The following is a 13,810-nucleotide window of genomic DNA, read 5'->3' as shown; positions in this document are numbered from 1 at the left end:
ATCTTGTGTGATTCGGTATGCATGTGACAGCATGTTCACCTAATATGTTCCAAAGCGCTTCGCATATAAACGAGATGTTCTAGTGCTAATACCTCGGGTTCTGTTGATGATAAAATGTAGCGTCAAGTGGTTTGGATGGGACCATTTGTATACCCAACAAAAGGATCGTCTTAGCGTTCCTAAGCTACAGTATAGAGTCAAAGTATCAATTTTACACACTCCCTCCTGCTTAGGCAAATGGAGCAAATCGGTTGGTTCTTTTTACAGTTGATGTGGTGTACGGTCGGCTCGATGGGACTTGTGGACACACCATTATTTCGTGGGCGGTACCTCGGTAAACCACACATAGGTGTTTTTAGTATATTTTTGCTGTCACCAGCGCACCAAAATCCAGTCAAGGATTCCAAGACGCCTATGCACATCAAGTGGCTGAAATTTTTACAATATATTCCGAAGATACTGATCTCGAACAAACTTGAAAATTTTCTTCGTATCTGTATCCGCTTCAAAGATACAGAGACTCAAAGTTACCTACTTCTACTCTTAAAATCCACTATGATGCGAAATCTAAATTATAATAAGTTTCCTTTAATTTACGTCTATGGTCACAATCTTTTCTGTTTAACAGATTACCGGTTTCGGTCTTTAATGACCATCATCAGATCTGCAGCAAAAGTGGGAAAAATATAAATACACTCGCAAGCTGTATACAGCTTAAGAACAATACATAGAGCATATTGAAAAGTAATACTGACAAAATTTACATTTGTGCGCTTTAAATGTTAAGAGGCATACCTGTCTCATAAAAACAAAGTCCTAATGCACTGCAGCCATAGTGGCATAGTTGACTATGCCACTATGGCTGCAGTGCATTGTCAACTTTGCCACTACGGCTGCAGTGCACTAGGACTTTGCTCTATGTATTGTTCTTAAGCTGTATACAGTTCGCGAGTGTATTTAAAATTTTTCCCACTTTTGCTGCAGATCTGATGATGGTCATTAAAGACCGAAACCGGCAATCTGTAAAACAGAAAAGATTGTGACCATAGACGTAAATTAAATGAAACTTATTACATATACGGGTCACTGTTTTTTCGCGACGATGTCGCAGCTTGTGAATCTAAATAATAAATAACTACAGCAAACTGCTCAACTTTCGACGGTATATTTTCTAGGCATTTATCTAGAAGAGGCATCTTCTCTTTTTCAAAGATCTTTATCCGTTATCGCGAAACACTCCCAAAAACTTGTTTTTTGGGTACCAAGACCCAGCTGCTGATTCCGAGACGGCTATGCACAGCAAATGGCTGTGATTTTTACTATGTATTCCGAAGATCCCTATCTTCAACTGTCTTGAGGATTTCCTTCATATCTACATCTACATCATACTCCGCAAGCCACCTAATGGTGTGTGGTGGAGGGTACCTTCGGTACCTCTATCTGGTCCCTCCAACCTTGTTCCACTCGCGAATAGAGCGTGGGAAGAATGATTGTCGGTAAGCCTCTGTATTGGCTCTAATTTCTCCTCGTGGTCAATCCGCGAGATGTATGTGGGGGGAAGTAATATGTTGTCCGACTCCTCCTGAAAAGTGCTGTCCCGATATTTCAATAGTAAATCTCTCCGTGATGCACAACGTCTCTCTTGTAACGGCTGCCAGAGGAGTTAGTTTAGCATCAACGTAACGCTCTCTCACCAGCTAAACTATCCCGCGACGAAACGCACCGCTCTTCGTTGGATCTTCTTCATCTCCTCTATCAGTCCTACCTGATCCCAGATGATGAACAATACTCAAGAACTGGGCGAACAAGCGCCTTATAAGCCACTTCTTTCGTGGATGAGTTACATTTCCTTAAGATTTTATATGGTCATTCCACATAAGGTCGCTTTTACGGCAGACGTGGTCCCCAGCTGTTTTTCATCGATAGTGTAACTGTACAGTAGTGGATTTCTTTTCCTATGTATGCGCAATATGTTACATTTATTTAGGTTCAGGGTCAACTGCCAGATTCTGCACCATTCATTAATTCTCTGCAGGTCGTTCCGCAAATTCTTACTATCTTCTGGCGTTGCTACTTTGGTATAAACAACTGCACCATCTGCGAATAGCCTTAAAGAATATTCGACGCTTTCTGCTAGATCATTTATATGTATTGTGAGCAGCAATGGTCCTATCACACTTCCCTGTGGTATTCCGGATATTACCTTTACCTCAGTAGATTTAGTTCCACTAAGAGCGACGTGTTGAGTTCTACCTGCAAGGAAGTCTTGAATCCAATCGCAGGTCTGCGCCGATACTCCGTAAGCTCATATTTTTTTGATTAAACGGCAATGCGGGACACTGTCAAATGTCTTACTGAAGCCAAGGAACATGGCATCGCCGGCCGAAGTGGCCGTGCGGTTCTAGGCGCTACAGTCTGGATCCGAGCGACCGCTACGTCGCAGGTTCGAATCCTGCCTCGGGCATGGATGTGTGTCATGTCCTTAGGTTTAAGTAGTTCTAAGTTCTAGGGGACTGATGACCTCAGATGTTAAGTCACATAGTGCTCAGAGCCATTTGACCCATTTTTATTCAAACACATATCCCCTGGATATTACAAAAGGGAGAAAATAATTCTTAATAGGGTGGGTGATCACCGCACACGGCAACGCTCTGCGCTCCGCGCTGCTTATAGAGACAAACTATGTAAACAAAGAATGGTGATGTGAGAGAACGCTTTTAACAAAAAAAAAAAAAGTACGAACAGGACTCGCGTTCTGAGGGTTGCGTACAAACTTAATTACAGACAATTCATCCCTCCTGGGAATTGAGAACTTCGATAATTTTTGCCTGTAACCGACATTGATACTGGCAAGATGTCGGCCTCGGCAATTCCAAGAATTCCGAGAATGTTGTAATTATAAGTTTGGATAGTCTGATAATTAATAAAAGAAATACTTTTGTGACATAGTTACAGATTAAAAATTTTCTGATTTTTCAGTTTACTTTTAGAGTTAAACACTGTTTTTTTGTGGATTTCATGGTCCCAGGACTACAGGAAGTACGCTATGGGTTTTAATGAGTGAGTTTGCATCAAAATACGTGACTTAAATGTCGATATCTTTTGATTACACTGACTTACAAGCGTGACATTTTTAGACCACCAAAAGCCTACAGAAGTCAGTGTGTGATGTATATTTCAACCTGGTACGTCTGTCCGTTCCAGAGGAAAGGGATCCTTAAGAGGCAGAGCGACAGACTGTCTAATAACAAATGACAATTTTTTTCTTGAGATATAATTACAAATTAGCAGTTTTCGGATTTTTACCTCGGGTTGTATTGTGAAACCTTGCCTCTTGGCAAATTTCATGATTTTAGGTCAACGGGAAGTACCTTGCAGGTTTTGATGACCGAGTGTGCAAGTATCAAAGTTTATGACGTAAAAGGCAATATATTTTGATTGTATTACTTAGAAGCTTAACCAAGGGACCACAGACCTCAGTATGTTTCAGCTCTGCATCGCGGTGTAGCTTGCTCGCCAGGTTTCGAGAGGGTGCGTTTCTGGATTGAGGTATCGAATATATTGCTTCCCCCTACTTATACCTCCCGAGGAGATCACGAATGTAAAATTAGGGAGATTCGAGCGCGCACGGAGGCTTTCAGACAGTCGTCCTTCCCGCGAACCATACGCGACTGGAACAGAAAAGGGAGGTAATGACAGTGGCAGGTAAAGTGCCCTCCGCCACACACCGTTGGGTGGCTTGCGGAGTATAAATGTAGATCTAGTTGTAGTTGATACGAATGATAAAAAATGTTTTTTTAAATGTCATACAATTACGAATTAAAAATTTTCAGAGTTTTACCTGTACTTTGCACTAGAACCATGAAATTGGTCAAGAAGCAAGGTTTCGCAGTACAAGGGAGGCGACCTATAGGTTTTGATGAGTGAGTGTGACGTATATGGCGGCATCTTTTGATTGCATTGACTCAGAAGCTGAAGTTTTTTACACCGCCAGGAGATCATAAACCTCAGCAGCTCACAAACATTTCAGTTTCATACGTATTCCCGTAACAGACTCGCAGACAGACAGTCGAATCGACAACAATCAGCTGATATGTACTACCTTACCAGAAGTATGCGCGAATCCCTGAGTAATGCGGAACTGACCACTAGATGTCACGAAAAGCGGACCCACCAGTATAAAAGGAGGCGGGGGTGGTATGTTGTCGATTATGAGAGTTCATTGACTTCTAACGTGGACTAATCACTGGATGTTACCTGAGTAACAAATGCATTAGGGACATCTCAACCCCTCCAAGTCGACGGGGAAAGAAGAATAACTGCTAAAGCATGACCAGACACACTTCATGCATTGATGAGCAATGACCATACAGGTTTCGCAGCGTGGTCGTGAAAACTCACCTTCTCCCCCTGGGTAGTCTTCGTATCCATTTCTCACTTAATAACGATGTGTGCATTCACTCCTACAACCTTGCTTTCGCAACTCAGTGGCTAAAAAAAGAGTTTGACAATAAATAGTGTTAAGAGTTAATAATTCCTAGCCATCACCTTTCACATATTACAAAATTAGAAATTCATCTTGAGAACAGAAGAATATGTCAAAAAGAAATTCGGTTTGTGTGCTATCAGATATTTTATCATTGGGTAAGTGATCAGACATTTTGGTTGCAGATAATCATCTTTGTGCTGTTGCAGTTCTTCTTTGTCCGTGCTTGCTATGAAAATAGGACGAGGAATTCTGCCTTATGCAAGACATCTTTTCAGTTGCGTTTTACCCAGACATGTTTCAGCATTTTTTGTGCCATTAGCGGCGAAAACTCTGCCCATGTTTGAAAATTCGTAGAAAGTCACAGAAATCAGCGTATTTACCTCGCCAAAACACACGAGAAAACACTACAACATCAAAGCCATGACAAGTTGCAGATTGTGTAGCAGACTAGCTACCAACATAAAAACCCAATAGCTTCATGTAAGTGAGAAAATAAAATAACCCACTGAAGATAGCACAAAAAGTGCTGAAATACGTCTGGGTAAAACGAAACTGAAATGTTATCTTGCATAAGGCGGAATTCCTCGTCCTATTTTGGTTGCAGGTTGTGCACCCCTTTTCGTGCTAAAGAGAACCCTAATGTGGAGAAACGAATGTAATTTTTTCTTCTGGTGCTAGAATTATGCATATTATTGTTCCTTTTGCACAACAGTGAATTATTTGCAACTATTTTCATGAGGCAATAAATATACTGTGAAGCAGTAGTCAGAGTACACGACTCCTTAAACGGCTGGATACAAGATGATTGTAGGTGAGCACCACGTATTATTCTTACTACACATTTTTGAGCAATGAACATTTCAAATGGTTCAAATGGCTTTGAGCACTATGGGACTTAACTTCTGAGGTCATCAGTCCCCTAGAACTTAGAACTACTTAAACCTAACTAACCAAAGGACATGACACACATCCATGCCCGAGGCAGGATTCGAACCTGCGACCGTAGCAGTCGCGCGGTTCCGGACTGAAGCGCCTAGAACCGCTCGGCCACATCGGCCGGCAATGAACACTTTCGTTTTTAAAGTTGAGCTACCCCAGAACACTACTCCTAAGAGATTATTGAACGAAAATACAAAAAATACACGAGGGAAAATATCGCGACGCCAAACAATAATTAATGTAGACTAATGACGTTTCGGGAGTACATTTGTCTTTTTTTTTTTTTGGTCATCAGTCTACTGACTGGTTTGATGCGGCCCGCCACGAATTCCTTTCCTGTGCTAACCTCTTCATCTCAGAGTAGCACTTGCAACCTACTTCCTCAGTTATTTGCTTGACGTATTCCAATCTCCCTCTACAGTTTTTACGCTCTACAGCTCCCTCTAGTACCATGGAAGTCATTCCCTCATGTCTTAGCAGATGTCCTATCATCCTGTCCCTTCTCCTTATCAATGTTTTCCACATATTCCTTTCCTCTCCGATTCTGCGAAGTACCTCCTCATTCCTTACCTTATCAGTCCACCTAATTTTCAACATTCGTCTATAGCACCACATCTCAAATGCTTCGATTCTCTTCTGTTCCGGTTTTCCCACAGTCCATGTTTCACTACCATACAATGCTGTACTCCAGACGTACATCCTCACAAATTTCGTCCTCAAATTAAGGCCGGTATTTGATATTAGTAGACTTCTCTTGGCCAGAAATGCCTTTTTTGCCATAGCGAACCTGCTTTTGATGTCCTCCTTGCTCCGTCCGTCATTGGTTATTTTACTGTCTAGGTAGCAGAATTGCTTAACTTCATTGACTTCGTGACCATCAGTCCTGATGTTAAGTTTCTCGCTGTTCTCATTTCTACTACTTCTCATTACCTTCGTCTTTCTCCGATTTACTCTCAAACCATCTGTGTACAGACTGTTCATTCCGTTCAGCAGATCATTTAATTCTTCTTCACTTTCACTCAGGATAGCAATGTCATCAGCGAATCGTATCATTGATATCCTTTCACCTTGTATTTTAATTCCACTCCTGAACCTTTCTTTTATTTCCATCACTGCTTCCTCGATGTACAGATTGAAGAGTAGGGGCGAAAGGCTACAGCCTTGTCTTACACCCTTCATAATACGAGCACTTCGTTCTTGATCGTCCACTCTTATTATTCCCTCTTGGTTGTTGTACAACTTGTACTGCTTGGTTTACTACTTTTTTCAGAATCTCGAACAGTTTACACCATTTTATATTGTCGAACGCTTTTTCCAGGTCGACATTTGTCTAGGCAACATAAAAGTGATTAAAATTGTAACATCACAGATTAATGTCAGCGAGGGCTAAGCCAGTGGAAATGTAAATTGCTGGTGTTAGTAACAGGTGTAACCGGAGTGTTGAATGCCAGCATGCAAATGTACATGCACTGTCTCTCACAGTTGCCGGTTGTCAGGCTGTGGGATGGCGTTCCATGTCTGTCGCATTTGGTCGGACATTACAGGGACTGATAATGCTGTCTCTGGTTGACGCCGGAGTTGTCTCTCGATTATGTCCCATGTGTGGTCAAGAGGAGACGGATCTGGTGAGCGGGCGAGCCAAGGCACTCTACGGAGCACGTTGGGTTACAATAGCGGTATTTGGGCGAGCGTTATCCTGTTGAAAAACACGCCCTGGAACGCTGTTCATGAATTCACTAGACTGACGTACAAACTTGTATTCATGGTGCATGGGATAACAACGAGGGCGTTCCTGTTGTCATCCGAAGCCGCACCTCAGACCATGACTCCAGGCGTAGCTGCAGTGTGTCTGCACACAGACAGGTTGGTTGCAGGCCCTCAACTTGCCTCCTTCTACCCAACACACGATCATCACTGGCACAGAGGCAGAACCAGGTTTCATCGGAAAACACAGCATACCTCCACCCTGCACTCCAATGAACTCTCGCTTGACACCATAGAAGTTGCAAATGGCTGTGGTTTGCAATCAATGGAATGCACGCAACAGGGCGTCTAGCTCGGAGCTTCCTTCGAGTAACTAGTTTGTAACAGTTCGTTGTGCCGCTGTTCAAATTGCTGTTGCAGGTGCCGTACGATGCGCCAGAGCCATACGCCACTACGATGGCCTTCCCTGTTATTACACTCCTGGAAATTGAAATAAGAACACCGCGAATTCATTGTCCCAGGAAGGGGAAACTTTATTGACACATTCCTGGGGTCAGATACATCACATGATCACACTGACAGAACCACAGGCACATAGACACAGGCAACAGAGCATGCACAATGTCGGCACTAGTACAGTGTATATCCACCTTTCGCAGCAATGCAGGCTGCTATTCTCCCATGGAGACGATCGTAGAGATGCTGGATGTAGTCCTGTGGAACGGCTTGCCATGCCATTTCCACCTGGCGCCTCAGTTGGACCAGCGTTCGTGCTGGACGTGCAGACCGCGTGAGACGACGCTTCATCCAGTCCCAAACATGCTCAATGGGGGACTGATCCGGAGATCTTGCTGGCCAAGGTAGTTGACTTACACCTTCTAGAGCACGTTGGGTGGCACGGGATACATGCGGACGTGCATTGTCCTGTTGGAACAGCAAGTTCCCTTGCCGGTCTAGGAATGGTAGAACGATGGGTTCGATGACGGTTTGGATGTACCGTGCACTATTCAGTGTCCCCTCGACGATCACCAGTGCTGTACGGCCAGTGTAGGAGATCGCTCCCCACACCATGATGCCGGGTGTTGGCCCTGTGTGCCTCGGTCGTATGCAGTCCTGATTGTGGCGCTCACCTGCACGGCGCCAAACACGCATACGACCATCATTGGCACCAAGGCAGAAGCGACTCTCATCGCTGAAGACGACACGTCTCCATTCGTCCCTCCATTCACGCCTGTGGCGACACCACTGGAGGCGGGCTGCACGATGTTGGGGCGTGAGCGGAAGACGGCCTAACGGTGTGCGGGACCGTAGCCCAGCTTCATGGAGACGGTTGCGAATGGTCCTCGCCGATACCCCAGGAGCAACAGTGTCCCTAATTTGCTGGGAAGTGGCGGTGCGGTCCCCTACGGCACTGCGTAGGATCCTACGGTCTTGGCGTGCATCCGTGCGTCGCTGCGGTCCGGTCCCAGGTCGACGGGCACGTGCACCTTCCGCCGACCACTGGCGACAACATCGATGTACTGTGGAGACCTCACGCCCCACGTGTTGAGCAATTCGGCGGTACGTCCACCCGGCCTCCCGCATGCCCACTATACGCCCTCGCTCAAAGTCCGTCAACTGCACATACGGTTCACGTCCACGCTGTCGCGGCATGCTACCAGTGTTAAAGACTGCGATGGAGCTCCGTATGCCACGGCAAACTGGCTGACACTGACGGCGGCGGTGCACAAATGCTGCGCAGCTAGCGCCATTCGACGGCCAACACCGCGGTTCCTGGTGTGTCCGCTGTGCCGTGCATGTGATCATTGCTTGTACAGCCCTCTCGCAGTGTCCGGAGCAAGTATGGTGGGCCTGACACACCGGTGTCAATGTGTTCTTTTTTCCATTTTCAGGAGTGTAGTATCACGTGGCCGTCTGGATCGCGAACTTCTGTTGACCCCACATTCTCGTGATCACTGCTGCCAGCACCCGTGTACAGTGGCTACATCCCTTCCCAGTCTTTCTGCAGTATCGCGGAAGGCCTGTTACGCGACCTCGTTCAAACTGCTGTGTTGATAATGGTGTCTTTGTCGCCTTAAAGACATTCTTGACTAACACTAACACACAATGGCCAACCTCACCGGTAATTGACGCTTACGACCGTTACAGCGTGTATTTAAAGCAATTTGCATCCTCATAGTGGCGCTCCTAATGCCACTCGTTTGCGACTGGCGTGAAATTTGAATAGATATCATCTGTGAAATGTAGAAACACGCCTGCTAACTTTCGTTTATACTACGAATGTAGTGTGTGGACATATAAGGTGAGAATGTGGGTCTCGCGGGAGGCGTGCGTGAGATGGTCCCTGCAGTCAGCCTGTCCTCTGTGCCCTCGGTGGCTCAGATGCATAGAGCGTCAGCCATGTAAGCAGGAGATCCCGGGTTCGGGTCCCGGTCGGAGCACACATTTTCACCTGTCCCCGTTGATATATATCAACGCTCGTTGCAGCTGAAGGTATTAATATATAATTCTAGTTCAGCTTTCCTTTATGTCTCACAACTCCTTCTTGGTGTTGCGATTCTTTTTCTTTCAGTGTATGTCAACTTACATGTGTTAAGAACTCCTTTATGCAATACCGCTGTACCGGTATATTTTATTAGAAACGATCGCTTTCGGTGTAGGATCAGAGCATCATCGTGTGCAAAAACCTGATAATGGTCTGATTATACACCGAAACTGATAGTCTCTAATAAAATATACCGATACATCTATGTATTGCATAATGCAGTTCGCAACAGTCATTAAAAACGTACAACACCACCTCTATGAAATATTGGTGATTTGTCTCTCCCCAGAATTTGCAGTGATTCGGAGTGGAAATATGGCTGAACTTAGTTGTTTTAGAAGTTCGAAAACGTGTTTTTTCGAATTTAAATTCTCATCATCGTGCAGAACTAAAATTTTTGACGTTTCCACCCTAATTATCATCTCCTCACAATGTGGTACACTTCTCATTGATGCAGTACCTCTAAATACGCAGGAATGAATTTGTCGTGTCTTCTTGAAACTGAAAGCGAGATAGTTCACAGAAAACCAGACAATAATACTTTAGATAAAGTTATTTACCAATTCGTCTGTTTCTGTGCCGGCCAGAGTGGCCGAGCGGCTCTAGGCGCTACAGTCTGGAACCGCGCGACTACTACGGTCGCAGGTTCGAATCCTGCCTCGGGCATGGATGTTTGTGATGTCCTTAGGTTAGTCAGGTTTAATTAGTTCTAATTTCTAGGGACTGATGACCTCCGATGTTAAGTACCATAGTGCTCAGAGCCATTTCAACCATTTTTCTGTTTCTGTATAAATGTATATAACTATCAGATGTGAAAATTACCGAACAATCAGTTTAATAAGCCACAGCTGCTAAATACTAACACGCATTCTTTACAGACGAATGGAAAAACTAGTAGAAACCGACCTAGGGGAAGATCAATTTGGATTCCGTAGAAATACTGGAACACGTGAGACCTTACGACTTATCTTAGAAGAAAGGTTAAGGAAAGGCAAACCTACGTTTCTAGCATTTGTAGACTTAGAGAAAGCTTTTGACAATCTGGACTGGAATACTGGCAGGGGTAAAATACCTATTACTACTACTATTTACAATTTGTACAGAAACCAGATGGCTGTTATAAGAGTCGAGGAACATGAAAGGGAAGCAGTGGTTGGGAAGGGAGTAAGACAGGGTTGTAGCCTCTCCCCGATGTTATTCAACCTGTATATTGAGCAAGCAGTAAAGGAAACAAAAGAAAAATTCGGAGTAGGTATTAAAATCCATGGAGAAGAAGTAAAAACTTTGAGGTTCGCCGATGACATTGTAATTCTGTCGGAGACAGCAAAGGACTTGGAAGAGCAGTTGAACGGAATGGATGGTGTCTTGAACGGGGGATATAAGATGAACATCAACAAAAGCAAAACGAGGATAATGGAATGTAGTCGAATTAAGTCGGGTGATGTTGAGGGTATTAGATTAGGAAATGAGACACTTAAATTAGTAAAGGAGTTTTGCTATTTGAGGAGCAAAATAACTGATGATGGTCGAAGTAGAGAGGATATAAAATGTAGACTGGCAATGGCAAGGAAAGCGTTTCTGAAGAAGAGAAATTTGTTAACATCGAGTATAGATTTAAGTGTCAGGAAGTCGTTTCTGAAAGTATTTGTATGGAGTGTAGCCATGTATGGAAGTGAAACATGGACGGTAAATAGTTTGGACAAGAAGAGACTAGAAGCTTTCGAAATGTGGTGCTACAGAAGAATGCTGAAGATTAGATGGATAGATCACATAACTAATGAGGAAGTATTGAATAGGATTGGGGTGAAGAGAAGTTTGTGGCACAACTTGACCAGAAGAATGGATCGGTTGGTTGGACATGTTCTGAGGCATCAAGGGATCACCAATTTAGTATTGGAGGGCAGCACAGAGGGTAAAAATCGTAGGGGGAGACCAAGAGATGAATACACTAAGCAGATTCAGAAGGATATAGGTTGCAGTAGGTACTGGGAGATGAAGAAGCTTGCACAGGATAGAGTAGCATGGGGAGCTGCATCAAATCAGTCTCGGTACTGAACACCACAACAACAACAACTATCATCCGCAAAATAACGAATTCTGCTTCTTGTATGCTGGACGGGAGGTCGTTTACATATACAAGGAACAATAGTAGACCTAACACTGCGCCTTGTGGAACCCTGTAAGTGATTTCTCCCCAGTCAAAAGCATCTCCCCTGCTGTGATGTGTCTACGTATCTGACTCGTGCTGCATATGATGTGTGTTTCATAAATACAGCACCTCTTTCATTTTTATATCAATCGCTGTCTATACAGACACTGACGGCACATGTAAAACCACCATACGCCCCGAGGGCTGCGTCATTCATGAACGTCAGAATGTTTTTTATTTTGTTGTTTTTCCTTATTGCCGGCTTGAAGATCACCCTCTGTCAGTATCCCACTGACCACGCTATTAATCTGGCATGCAAAATCACGTACCTAAATGCCCGTCAGTCAACTATATCGAAGCTAAAGCACTTTAAATGATATGTCACTCTGTTAATCACGTGAAGGTTGCCGCCCAGCATCTGATATGGAGACTTGTGGATATTACATTGCGTCTCCCAAGTGGCCGCCCAGTATATTAGCGGGACAGGCTTGACCTGTTATATTAGCTTTCAGGTGGCGGACAAGCTCTAATTACGAACGTCTCGATACACGTAAGTAGTGATTTAAACTGACACTAAGACGCACTGCGGCAGACTTTTTTCGCTACGCTCACTCTGTTTCTTAATTGAATCAGTGTCTAGTGCGACTCATTTGTTGCACCTGGAAATTAGTAGATACCTGTAATTGGAGGCAGTATTACTTTTTCTTCCATCTGTACTCTCGTACCTCATTCGGGTATTTATCGACAGGACTAGAGCGAAGTTGGTGAGTAGAGTACAGGTTTGCTTTGCCCAGAGACGTTGTAACCACTTGTTGCTGTCAAGAGCAGCCGACATAAGCAGACGCGCATAGCAGACTAGAGGAGCTGGCGGTAACACAGTCGCATGCTGACAGGTACAACCGGATGTATCGAGCTCTCTGCCTCTATCGAATACCAAAGCCGCTGAACAGTGGTCGCTCGGTCGTGAAGCAGCAGGTCCAAAGCAACTCCCACACGAACCAATGTCGAGAGTGATAAGAAAGACATCCGGGGAAGACAGTGTGGTCAAGAATCTTGTCCCACAGGCACCTAGGCCACCTACTGCTTATGCTTTACCGAAAATCAGGGATGGAACGCCATTCCACCTCATCGTGTTCAACACTGGTTCACGCCCGCCCCGATAGCTGAGTGTTCAGCGTGACGGATTGCCGTCCTACGGGCCCGGGTTCGATTCCCGCCTGAGTCGGAGATTTTCTCCGCTCAGGGACTGGCTGTTGCGTTGTCTTCATCATCATTTCATCCCAATCCGGCGCGCAGGTCGTTCAATGTGGCGTCGAATGTGATGAGACCTGCACCAAGGCGGCCGGACCTGCCCCGCGAGGGGCCACCCATCCAATGACGCCAAAGGCTCATTTCCATTTTTCCACAAGTGCATCAAATTACACGCTGGCGAAGCACTTTGCCAACATCCTTGCTCCTTATGTAGGGCACTGCGGACATCATTTTACAGACTCCGCAGATTTTATCTGCCGAATTAACTATCTTCGTCTTAATGAGGGTGACATTATCGTCAATTTTGATGTAGCGCCGCTACTTACCAATGTGCCTGTCAACGACTCTTTGGTCCTAGTGTCCCAGCTCTTTGTACGTGACATGATCGAGCTATTTGGGCACACTGTTACATATCCATATTTTCTGTACAGCGGCTAGTATTACGAGCAGACGGACGGCGCTGGAATGGATAGTCTGTTAGCTCCATCCGTTGAAAACCCATTCGTGGAGAATTTTGAGGATATTGCCTTAGACACGACGCCATTAAAGCCTATTTGTTTCTTTTTATTAAACCGTGTTAGAAACACACACTGGTAGAGCACTTGTCCACGAAAGGCAAAGGTCCCGAGTTCGAGTCTCGGTCCGGCACACAGTTTTAATCTGTCAGGAAGTTTTATAGCTCACAAGTTATACAAAATGTTCCAAAACATGGTACTATAAGCATTACAATTAC

At 44.6% G+C, this 13,810-nt stretch overlaps 1 protein-coding gene across 6 annotated transcripts in view; it reads left to right on the top strand.

The window, feature by feature from the left end:
• Positions 1–13,810, top strand: part of LOC126106668 (mediator of RNA polymerase II transcription subunit 1-like) — an 861,203-nt gene that overhangs the window by 753,734 nt on the left and 93,659 nt on the right. The window lies entirely within an intron of this gene.

Source organism: Schistocerca cancellata, chromosome 10 (assembly GCF_023864275.1).
Source record: "Schistocerca cancellata isolate TAMUIC-IGC-003103 chromosome 10, iqSchCanc2.1, whole genome shotgun sequence".
Lineage (NCBI taxonomy): Eukaryota > Metazoa > Arthropoda > Insecta > Orthoptera > Acrididae > Schistocerca > Schistocerca cancellata.
This window is presented reverse-complemented; position numbering and strand designations above follow the sequence as displayed.